Below are 13213 nucleotides of genomic sequence, written 5' to 3'. Positions count from 1 at the left end.
CCTGGGAAGGGACCTACACTGGGGAGTGAGCAGTCAAGCCACAGATTGGGCACCCCACTCCTGGGGTCCTACACAGGAGAGATGAGCCCCCTTGGCTGGTTGGAGGACCCCTGGGACTAACAGGAGGGCTGTGGGAAGCCTGGACCCCACTCATGGGAAGCACATGTGCTGGCTTGCCCCTGAGGCGGAGATTGGAGGACTGTCCCAGTGGCTGACAGGTTTCCCATGACTGCCTTGGCCAGCGCCAGAGCCTGAGCCTAGCGAACACTCCAGACCCGCTTACTCCCATCACAGCACGGCGTTGGATCTAGGGCTGCCATGGCTAGGGAGAAAGCTCAGCTGCAGAAGGCGAAAGTGGCTCGATCCTAGGGCAGCATCTGGGTGGGGTGACCGCAGCCATCGTTGATGCTTTACTCAAGCAGCACATCAGAAGCAGCCCAGGGCTCTGGTGCTGGCCACTCCACCACAGCTCACACCCTGATATATGCTGAGAGTCCACATGGGGCAAACTGGCCCTGCAGTGTGGCTCGAAACAGGGCAGAGCTGGCAGAGGCTGGGGGCAGTGATAGGCTGTGAGGGACAAAAGGGTCTTAAACCCACTGAGTCTGAGCAGAGTGATGGAAACAATTGCTGGCGCCTGCACAGCCAGCGCATAGGAAACATCTTGGGCCACTGTCTGAGGCCAACATGAGCAAAAAGCCCAAAGGGGCACCCCTTGCTTCTGCACTACCCACCTCTGGGGCAAGGGTCCTGGTGCTGGGAGAGAGGGAAGCACACACTTAAAGGGAGCAGAGCCAGCATGGGCTAAATGCTCAGAGCTTCTGCTCCAGCAACTTGGGATGAGAACCCACCCACAATTGGGTGGTGACAGCCACTGAGCAGGGGGAAAACCACACCTCACACGCAGTTCCAGCTCTACCCATTCTACCTCCACCCCCACCTCCTATCAAGGTGACAGCTGCCAGCACACTCTGAGGAAAGATGTAACTTGTATCCACGTCAAATCCAGCTCTCCCAACAAAGGCATTGGAAACAAACAGTCTGTATAGGAACACTCCCACATAAGGACATCCCTTCAAGACCATAAACAGGTAACTGTTTCAAACCTAAACTCCTAGAGGTAGAGAAAGTTAAGCAAAATGAAAAAGCACAGGAACTGGTCTCAACTGAAAGAGCAAGAAAAAACCTTTGAAAAAATAATGAAACAGAAATAAACAATTTGCCAGATAAAGAATTCACAGCTTTAGGAATAAGATTGCTAGCTGAATTAGAGAAAAGAATAGATGAACTCAGTGAGCATTTCAGAAAGACATATCATAATTAAAATGACAAAAGTTAAAGATAGTTCTAAAGGCAGCTAGAGAAAAACAAAGAGTCATATACAAGGGAATCCTCATAAGGTTATCAGCTGAATTCTCTGCAGAAAGTTTTCAGGCCAGAAGGGAGTGACATGATATATTCAAAGTGCTGAAAAGGAAAAACCTGCAACAAGGATACTCAGCCCAATAAGATTATCATTTAGAATAGGAGAGACAGAGAACTTCTCAGACAAGCAAAAATTAAAAGAATACAGCAATACCAAACCTACCCTAAAAGAAAGCTTAAAGGATCTTCCCTAAGTGGAAAAGGAAAGGGAAAATCCACTAGGAAAGGCAAATATATAATAAGGCCTGAGGATCAACCACTTAAATAAGCTAGTATAAAGAGTAAAAGACAAAAAATTATAATAGCACCTATGAAGAGTTAAGGAAAAAACATGAAGATGTAAAATATGACATCAAAAACATAAAATGCAGGGAAGGGGAGTAAAAATAGTAGACCTTTTAGAAGGCATTTAAACTTAAAACACTACCAGTTTAAAACAAGTAGATATAGTTATAGGTCAACATATATGAACCACATGGTAACCACAATTCAAAAACCTATAACAAATACACAAAAATTAAAAAGAAAAGAACTCAAGCATACTACTAAGGAAAATCATCAAACCACAAGGGAAGAAACAAAAAGAAGAAATGAGTAAAGAATTATGAAAACAAGCAGAAAAAATGTAATAAAATATGCATATATATCAATTAAAATAAATAATAAAATAAGTACACACATATCAATAATCACTTTAAATGGTAATGGGCCCCAAAAATAATAAATAAATAAAGGCAATGGACTAATTGCTCTAAGCAAAAGACATAGGGTGGCTGACTGGATTAAAAAAAAAAGACCTATTGATATGTTGCCTACAAGAGGCTCACTTCAGAACTAAAGACACACACAATCTGAAAGTGAGGGGACGGAAAAAGGTATCTCATGTAAATGGAAACAACAAGAAAACGGGGTAGGAATACTCATATCAGACAAAATAGACTTCAAATAAAGGCTATAACAAAAGACAAAGAAGGACATTATAAAGGGATCACAGGAGCACCTGAATATATAAAGCAAATATTAACAGACAGAGAGAAATTGACAGTAATACAATAATAGTAGGAGACTTGAACACCCCACTGACATCAATGGACAGATCATCCAGGCAGAAAATTAATAAAGCAACAGTGGTTTTAAATGACATCATAGACCAATTGGACAACATCTACAGGACATTCCATCCAAAGACAGCAGAACACACATTCTTTTCAAATGCACATGGAATGTTCTCCAGGATAGATCACATGCTATGCACAAAATAAGTCCCAACAAATTTAGGAGGATAGAAATTATATCAAGCAGTTTTTCCAACCACCATGGTATGAAACTAGAAATCAATTACAGAAAGGCAAAAGGGAAAAGTACAAACACGTGAAGACTAAACAACATGCTATTAAAAAAAAATCAATGAGTCAATGAAAAATATCAAAGAGCAAGTCAGAGAAAAACCTCAAAACAAATAAAAATCAAAACACAACTTTCCAGGGCTTCCCTGGTGGCGCAGTGGTTGGGAGTCCACCGGCCGATGCAGGGAACGCAGGTTCATGCCCCAGTCTGGGAGGATCCCACATGCCGCGGAGCGGCTGGGCCCATGAGCCATGGCCACTGAGACTGTGCATCTGGAGCCTGTGCTCCGCAACGAGAGAGGCCACAACAGTGAGAGGCCCGCGTACTGCAAAAACAACAAAAAAACCCCCACAACTTTCCATAATCTATGGGGTGCAGCAAAACAGTTCTAAAAGGGAAGTTTATAGCAATATAGGCTTTCCTCAAGAAACAAGAAAAATCTCAAATAAACAATCTAATCTAACATTTAAAAGAATTAGAAAAATAAGAACAAGCAAAGCCCAAAGTCAGCAGGAGGAAGGAAGTAATAAATATCACAGAGAAAATGAATAAAATAGAGACCAAAAAAGCAATAGGAAGATCAATGAAACCAAGAGCTGTTTTTTTGAAAAGATAAATAAAGCTGATAAACCTTTAGCCAGGCTCGCCAAGAAAAGAGAGAGGACCCAAGTAAACCAAATAAGAAATAAAAGAGGAGAAATAACAACTGATACCATAGAGACACAAAAAATCATAAGAGAACTCTATGAACAATTATATGTTCATATAATTTGTTAAAAGTGAACAACCTAGAAGAAACAGACAAATTTTTACAAACTTACAACCTGCCAAGACTGAATCAAGGAACAACACTTTGAACAGACTGATCACTAGTAGTGAAATTGAATTTGTAATTTAAAAAGCTCCCAGCAAACAAAAGTCCAGGGCTGGATGACTTCAAAGGAAAATTCTACCAAACATACAAAGCAAAGCTAATACCGCTCATTCCCAAACTATTGCAAACAATTGAAGATGAGGGAACACTCCCAAATTCATGCTACAAAGCCATAATTACCCTGACACCAAAACCAGACACTACTATATATATATAAAACAGGAAAATATCTATGATGAATAAAGCTGCAAAAACCTTCAACAAAATATTAGCAAACTGAACCCAACAATATATAAAAAGGATCATACCAATAAGATCAAGTCTGATTTATTCCAGGTATGCCAGGATGGTTTAATGCTTACAAATTGATCAACGTGACACGCTACATTAACAAAAGGAAGGATGAAAATCACATGATCATCTCAATAGACACAGATAAAGCATCTGACAAAATTCAACATCCATTCATAATAAAAACTCTAATTAAAGTGGGTATAGATGGAACATATCTCAATATAATAAAGGCCATTTATGACAACACAGCTAAAACCATACTCAATGGTGTAAAGCTGAAGGTCTCTTTCTAAATTCAGAAACAAAACAAGGATGCCAACTCTTACCACTTCTATTTAACACTGTGTTGTAAGGCCTAGCCACAGCAATCAGACAAGAAAAGGAAATAAAATCATCCATATTGAAAGGGAAAAATTAAAACTATCACTATTTGCACATGACATTACACCATGTATAGAAAACCCTAAAGTCTCCACTGAAAAACAGTTAGAACTAATAAATGAATTCAACAAAGTTGCAGGACACAAAATTAATATACATAAATCTGTTGTTTGTCTGTACTCTACTAATGAACTATCAGAAAGACAAAGCAAAAGAAAATCTCATTTAAAATAGCATCAAAAAGAATAAAATACCTAGGAATAAAGTTAACCAAGAAGGTAAAAATCCTATACTCTGAAAAATATGAAACATTACTGAAGGAAATTGAATATGATACAAAAAATGGAAAGATATCCCACACTCTTGGATTGGAAGAATTAATATTGCTAAACTGCCCTTACTACCCAAGGCAATCTATAAGTTTAAGGCAATCCCTATCAAAATACCATGACATTTTTCACTGAATTAGAACAAATAATCCTAAAATTTGTATGAAACCACAAAAGACCACAAATTGCCAAAACAATCTTTAGAAGAAAAGAACAAAGCTGGAGGTATCATGGTCCTTGACTTCAGACTATATTACAAAACTACATAATCAAAACAGTATGGTAGGGCTTCCGTGGTGGCACAGCGGTTGAGAGTCTGCCTGCCGATGCAGGGGACGTGGGTGCGTGCCCCGGTCCGGGAAAATCCCACATGCCACGGAGCGGCTGGGCCCGTGAGCCATGGCCACTGAGCCTGCACGTCCAGAGCCTGTGCTCCACAACGGAAGCGGCCACAGCAGTGAGAGGCCTGCATACTGCAAAAAACAAACAAACAAAAAAAAACAGTATGGTAGGTACTGACACAAAAATAGACACATAGATCAATGGAACAGAAACAAACCCACACACATATGGTCAATTAATCTATGACAAAGGGAGTGAGAATATACAATGAAGAAAAGACAGTTTCTTCAATAAATGGTGCTGGGAAAACTGGACAGCCACATGTAAAACAATTATATTATTACAACACTTCTTCTCACTACATACAAAAAATAAACTCAAAATGGTTTAAAGACCTAAATGTAAGACCTGAAACCATAAAACTCCTAGAAGAGAACATATGCAGAACATTATTTGACATAAATTGTAGTAATATTCTCTTGATTCTGTCTCCTAAGTCAAAAGAAATAAGAGCAAAAATAAACAACTGGGACCTAATTAAACTTAAAAGATCTTGCACAGCAAAGGAAACCATCAACAAAATGAAAAGGCAACCTACTGAATGAGAGAAAATATTTACAAGTGATGCAAGCAACAACAGCTTAATATCTAAAATATATAAACAGCTCATATAACTCAAAACCAAAATAACAAGCAACCTGATTTTTAAATGGTCAGAAGACCTGAATAAACATTTTTCCAAAGAAATAGCTAACAAAGATATGAAAAAATGCTCAACATCACTAATTATTAGAGAAATGCAAATCAAAACAACAGTGAGATAAACCCTCATACCTATAAGAATGGCGACCAACAAAAAGTCTACAAAAAACAAATGTTGGTGAGGATGTGGAGTGTACCCTTGTACACTGTTGGTGGGAATGTAAATTGGTGCAGTTACCATGGAAAACAGTATGGAAGGGCCTCAAAAAACTAAAACTAGAACTACCACATGATCAAGCAATTCTACTCCTGGGTATATATCTGGGAAAAAACGGAAAACACTAATTCAAAAAGATATATACCTCAATATTCATAGCAGCACTGTTTGCAATAGCCAAGATATGGAAGCAAACCAAGTGTCCATCAAGAGAAGAAGTGAGGGCTTCCCTGGTGGTGCAGTGGTTGAGAGTCCGCTTGCCGATGCAGGGGACACGGGTTCGTGCCCCGGTCCGGGAAGATCCCACATGCTGTGGAGCAGCCACGACAGTGAAAGGCCCACGTACCGCAAATAAAAAATAAAAAAAAAGAGAAGAAGTGATAGGGCTTCCAGTTCCAACTCAAGGCCTTGCCAGATGGTGTGTCGAGTGGTGAGATTACTTTGTGCCAGGTCACTTTAAGCTACTTGGAATTAAAACGTTAGTCAAGACTCAGTGGCTGACTCCCTCTTGCGAGAGCACCGGAATTACAACTAACTGCTGAACAATCATCAGCAGGAAGACACTGGAACTCACCAGAAAAGATACCCCACATCCAAAGACAAAGGAGAAGCTGCAATGAGATGGTAGGAGTGGTGCAATCACAATAAAATCAAATCCCATAACCTCTGGGTGGGTGACTCACAAACTGGAGAACAATTATACCACAAAAGTACACCCACTGGAGTGAAGGTTCTGAGCCCCACATCAGGCTTCCCAACCTAGGGATCCGGCAATGGGAGGAGGAATGCCCAGACAATCAGACTTTGAAGGCTAGAGGGATTTGATTACAGGACTTCAACAAGACTAGGGAAAACAGAGACTCCACTCTTGGAGGGCACAGAAAATATAGTGTGAGCATCGGGACCCAGAGGAAGGAGCAGTGACCCCATAGGAGACTGAAACAGACCTACTTGCTAGTGTTGGAGGGTCTCCTGCAGAGGCAGGGGGGTGGCTGTGGCTCACTGTGAGGACAAGGACACTGGCAGCAGAAGTTCTGGGAAGTACTCCTTGGCTTGAGCCATCCCAGAGTCCGCCATTAGCCCCACAAAGGAGCCAAGGTAGGCTCGGAGGGTTGGGTTGCCTCAGGCCAAACAACCAACAGGGAGGGAACCCAGCCGCACCCATCACCAGACAAGTGGATTAAAGTTTTACTGAGCTCTGCCCACCAGAGCAACAGTCAGCTCTACCCACCACCAGTCCCTCCCATCAGGAAACTTGCACAAACCTCTTAGATAGCCTAAACCACCAGAGGGCAAACAACAGAAGCAAGAATAACTACAATCCTGCAGCCTGTAGAATAAAAACCACATTCACAGAAAGATAGACAAGATGAAAAGGTAGAGGGCTAGGTACCAGATGAAGGAACAAGATAAAACCCCAGAACAACAACTAAATGAAGTGGAAATAGGCAACCTTCCAGAAAACGAATTCGGAATAATGATAGTGAAGATGATACAGGACCTTGGAAAAACAATGCAGGCAAATATCAAGAAAATGCAAGAAATGTTTAACAAAGACCTAGAAGAATTAAAGAACAAACACACAGAGATGAACAATACAATAACTAAAATGAAAACTACACTAGAAGGAATCAATAGCAGAATAACTGAGGCAGAAGAACAGATAAGTGACCTGGAAGACACAATGGTGGAATTCACTGCTGCGGAACAGAATAAAGAAAAAAGAATGAAAAGAAATGAAGACAGCCTAAGAGACCTCTGGGGCAACATTAAACGCACCAACATTCGCATTATAGGGTTCCCAGAAGGAGAAGAGAGAAGGGACCCAAGAAAATATTTGAAGGGATTATAATCGAAAATTTCCCTAACATGGAAAAGGAAATAGCAACCCAAGTCCAGGAAGCACAGACAGTCCCATACAGGATGAACCCAAGGAGAAACACAATGAGACACATAGTAATGAAACTGACAAAAATTAAACACAAAGAAAAATTATTGAAAGCCGCAAGGGGAAAATGTCAAATAACATACAAGGGAAGTCCCATAAGGTTAACAGCTGATTTCTCAGCAGAAACTCCACAAGCCAGAAGGGAGTGGCATGACATATTTAAAGTGATTAAAGGGAAGATACTACAACCAAGATTACTCTACCTGGCAAGGATCTCATTCAGATTCGATGGAGAAATCAAAGGCTTTACAGATAAGCAAAAGCTAAGAGAATTCAGCACCACCAAACCAGCCCTACAACATACACTAAAAGAAACTTCTCGAAGTGGGAAACACAAGAGAAGAAAAGGACCTACAAAAACAAACCCAAAACAATTAAGAAAATGGTAATAGGAGCATACATATTGATAATTATCTTAAACGTGAATGGATTAAATGCTCCAACCAAAAGACACAGGCACACTGAATGGATCCAAAAACAAGACCCATATATATGTTGTCTACAAGAGACCCACTTCAGACCTAGGGACGCACACAGACTGAAAGTGAGGGAATGGAAAAAGATATTCTATGCAAATGGAAATCAAAAGAAAGCTGGAGCAGCAATACTCATATCAGATAAAATACATTTTAAAATAAAGAATGTTACAAGAGACAAGGAAGGACACTACATAATGATCAAGGGATCAATTCAAGAAGAAGATATAACAATTATAAATATATATGCACCCAACATAGAAGCACCTCAATACATAAGGCAACTGCTAACAGCTATAAAAGAGGAAATCAACAGTAACACAATAATAATGGTGACTTTAACATCACTTGCACCAATGGACAGATCATCCAAATGGAAAATTAACAAGGAAACACAAGCTTTAAATGACACAATACACCAGATAGATATAATTGATATTTATAGGACATTGCATCCAAAAAGAGCAGATTACACTTTCTTCTCAAGTGCTCATGGAACATTCTCCAGGGCTGATCACATCTTGGGTCACAAATCAAGCCTCAGTAAATTTAAGAAAATTGAAATCATATCCAGCATCTTTTCTGACCACAATGCTATGAGATTAGAAATCAATTACCAGAAAAAAACATAAAAAACACAAACACATGGAGGTTAAACAATACGTTACTAAATAACCAAGAGATCACTGAAGAAATCAAACAGGAAATCAAAAAATACCTAGAGACAAATGACAGTGAAAACACGATGATCCAAAACCTATGGGATGCAGCTAAAGCAGTTCTAAGAGGGAACTTTATAGTTATACAAGCCTACCTCAAGAAGCAACAAACATCTCAAATAAACAATCTAACCTTACACCTGAAAGAACTAGAAAAAGAAGGACAGTCAAAACCCATAGTTAGTACAAGGAAAGAAATCATAAAGATCAGAGCAGAAATAAATGAAACAGAAACAAAGAAAACAATAGCAAAGATCAGTAAAACTAAAAGCTGGTTCTTTGAGAAGATAAACAAAATTGATAAACCATTAGCCAGCCTCATCAAGAAAAAGAGGGAGAGGACACAAATCAATAAAGCTAGAAATGAAAAAGGAGAAGTTACAACAGACACCACAGAAATACCAAGCATCCTAAGAGACTACTACAAGCAGCTCTATGCCAATAAAATGGACAACCTGGAAGAAATGGACAAACTCTTAGAAAGGTATAACGTTCCAAGACTGAAATAGGAAGAAATAGAAAATACGAACACACCAATCACAACTAATGAAATTGAAACTGTGATTTAAAATCTTCCAAAAAACAAAAGTCCAGGACCAGATGGTGTCACAGGTGAATTCTATCAAACACTTATAGAAGAGCTGACAACCATCCTTCTCAAACTCTTCCAGAAAATTATGGAGGAAGGAACATTCTAAAACTCATTCTATGAGGCCACCATCACCCTGATACCAAAACCAGACAAAGATACTACAAAATAAGAAAATTACAGACCAATATCACTGATGAATATAGATGCAAAAATCCTCAACAAAATACTACAAACAGAATCCAACAACCAATTAAAAGAATCATACAACGTAATCAAGTGGGATTTATCCCAGGGATGCAAGGATTCTTCAATATATGCAAATCAATCAATGTGATACACCATATTAACAAATTGAAGAATAAAAACCATATGATCATCTCAATAGATGCAGAAAAAGCTTTTGACAAAATTCAACACCATTTATGATAAAAACTCTCCAGAAAGTGGGCATAGAGGGAACCTATCTTAACATAATAAAGGCCATATATGATAAACCCACAGCAAACATCATTCTCAATGGTGAAAAACTGAAAGCATTTCCTCTAAGATCAGGAACAAGACAAGGATGTCCACTCTCACCACTATTATTCAACATAATTTTGGAAGTCCTAGCCACAGCAATCAGAGAAGGAAAAGAAATAAAAGGAATACAAATTGGAAAAGAAGAAGTAAAACTGTCACTGTTTGCAGATGACATGATACTATACATAGAGAATCCTAAAGATGCCACCAGAAAACTACGAGAGCTAATCAATGAATTTGGTAAAGTTGCAGGATACAAAATTAATGCACAGAAATCTCTTGCATTTCTATACACTAATGATGAAAAATCTGAAAGAGAAATTAAGGAAAAACCCCATTTACCATTGCAACAAAAAGAATAAAATATCTAGGAATAAACCTACCGAGGGAGACAAAGGACCTGTATGCGGAAAACTATAAGACACTGATGAAAGAAATTAAAGATGGTACCAACAGATGTTGAGATATACCATGTTCTTGGACTGGAAGAATCAGTATTGTGAAAATGACTATACTACCAAAAGCAATCTACAGACTCAATGCAATCCTTATCAAATTACCAATGGCATTTTTTACGGAACTAGAAGAAAAAATCTTAAAATTTGTATGGAGACACAAAAGACCCCGAATAGCCAAAGCAGTACTGAGGGATAAAACGGAGCTGGAGGAATCAGGCTCCCTGACTTCAGACTATACTAAAAAGCTACAGTAATCAAGACAATATGGTACTGGCACAAAAACAGAAATATAGACCAATGGAACAGGATAGAGAGCACAGAGATAAACCCACGCATCTATGGTCAACTAATCTATGACAAAGTAGGCAAGGATATACAATGGAGAAAAATCAGTCTCTTCAGTAAATGGTGCTGGGAAAACTGGACAGCTACATGTAAAAAATGAAATTAGAACACTCCCTAACACCAAACACAAAAATAAACTCAAAATGGATCAGAGACCTATATGTAAGACAGAACACTATAGAACTCGTAGAGGAAAACATAGGAAGAACACTCTTTGACATAGATCACAGCAAGATCTTTCTTGATCTACCTCCTAGAGTAATGGAAATAAAAACAAAAATAGACAAATGGAACCTAATGAAAGTTAAAAGTTTTTCCACAGCAAAGGAAACTGCAAACAAGATGAGAAGACAACCCTCAGAATGGGAGAAAATATTTGCAAATGAATCAACGGACAAAGGATTAATCTCCCAAATATATAAACAACTCATGCAGCTCAACATTAAAAAAACAAGCAAGCCAATCCAAAAATGGCCAGAAGACCTAAATAGACATTTCTCCAAAGAAGACATACAGATGGCCAAGAAGCACATGAAAAGCTGCTCAACATCACTAATGATTAGAGAAATGCAAATCAAAACTACAATGTGGTATCACCTCACACCAATTAGAATGGGCATCATCAGAAATTCTACAAACCACAAATGCTGGAGAGGGTGTGGAGAAAAGGGAACCCTCTTGCAGTGTTGTTCGGAATGTAAATTAATACAGCCACTATGGAGAACAGTATGGAGGTTCCTTAAAAAACTAAAAATAGAATTACCATATGATCCAGCAATCCCACTAATGGGCATATACCCAGGGAAAACTATAATTCAAAAAGACACATGCACCCCAACGTTCATTGCAGCATTATTTACAATAGCCAGGACATGGAAGCAACCTAAATGCCCATTGACAGATGAATGGATAAAGAAGTTGTGATACATATATACAATGGAATATTACTCAGCCATAAAAAGGAATGAAATTGGGTCATTTGTTGAGACATGGATGGATCTAGAGACTGTCATACGGAGTGAAGTAAGTCAGAAAGAGAAAAAAAATTATTGTATATTAAAGCATATATGTGGAACCTAGAGAAATGGTACAGATGAACCGGTTTGCAGGGCAGACATTGAGATGCAGATGTGGAGAACAAATGTATGGACACCAAGGGAGGAAAGTGGTGGGTGGGGGGGTGCTGTGATGAATTGGGAGATTGGGATTGACCAATATATACACCAATATGTATCAAATGGATGACCTATAAGAACCTGCTGTATAAAAAAAAAAAGAGAAGAATTGATAAAGAAGATGTGCTCTGTGTGTGTGTGTGTGTGTGTGTGTGTATACACACATACACACAGTGGAATATCACTCAGCCTTAAAAAATTGAAATTCTGCCATTTGCAGCAAAGTACATGAAACTAAAGAGTATTATGCCTAATGAAATAAGTCATATGGAGAAAGACAAATACTATATGATATCACTTATTTGTGGAATCTAAAAAATAAAACAAACCAATGTATACAGCAAAACAGAAACAGACTCATGGTAATAGAAAACAAACGAGTGGTTACCAGTGGCAGAGAGATGGGAGGAGAGGCAAGATAAGAGTGTGAGATTAGGAATTACAAGCTTCTGTGTATAAAATAGATAAGCAACAGTATATATTGTAGAGTACAGGGGATTATAGCCATTATTTTGTAATAACTTAATGGAGTATAATCTAAAAATACTAAATCACTATGCTGTACACCTGAAATTAATATAATATTTAAATCAACTATACTTCAATTAAAAAATGAAGAAAAAAAATTTTTTTAAAGCTTTAAGGACATGATGTACAAAGTAAACTATATAGAAATAAAGTTTTAAGGCATTTTACTCAACAAGCATATATTATCCAACTTTCTTTCTTTCTATATCCATTTTTCAGAAAAAAATTAATATGGACCTCAATTTTCTTATTCTCATTGCACACCTTAAAAACATAAAAAAATACATACCAAAAATGAAATTAATGTGTACTTGGGAAAAAATGAAGTTAAGTTTATCACAACATCTATCTCAGAATATAGTAATATATGCTTAAAAGAAAATCAGAGCAGCACCCAGAAAGCATGATCTAGCACCAACGTATTCAAGGTTCAAACAAGAACTCATAATGGAATTGGTAAGACATTTAGCATTTAGCTAGACTGTTGGTTCCAAACCTCCTCAGGAGCTTCCCAGGTGATATCTGAAACTGGCTGCCAT

This window comes from Monodon monoceros, unplaced genomic scaffold, assembly GCF_005190385.1.
Source record: "Monodon monoceros isolate NGI ecotype Baffin Bay Population unplaced genomic scaffold, NGI_Narwhal_1 Super_Scaffold_6, whole genome shotgun sequence".
In the NCBI taxonomy this organism is placed as follows: domain Eukaryota; kingdom Metazoa; phylum Chordata; class Mammalia; order Artiodactyla; family Monodontidae; genus Monodon; species Monodon monoceros.
The sequence above is the reverse complement of the archived record's forward strand: the minus strand, read 5'-3'. Positions refer to the sequence as shown.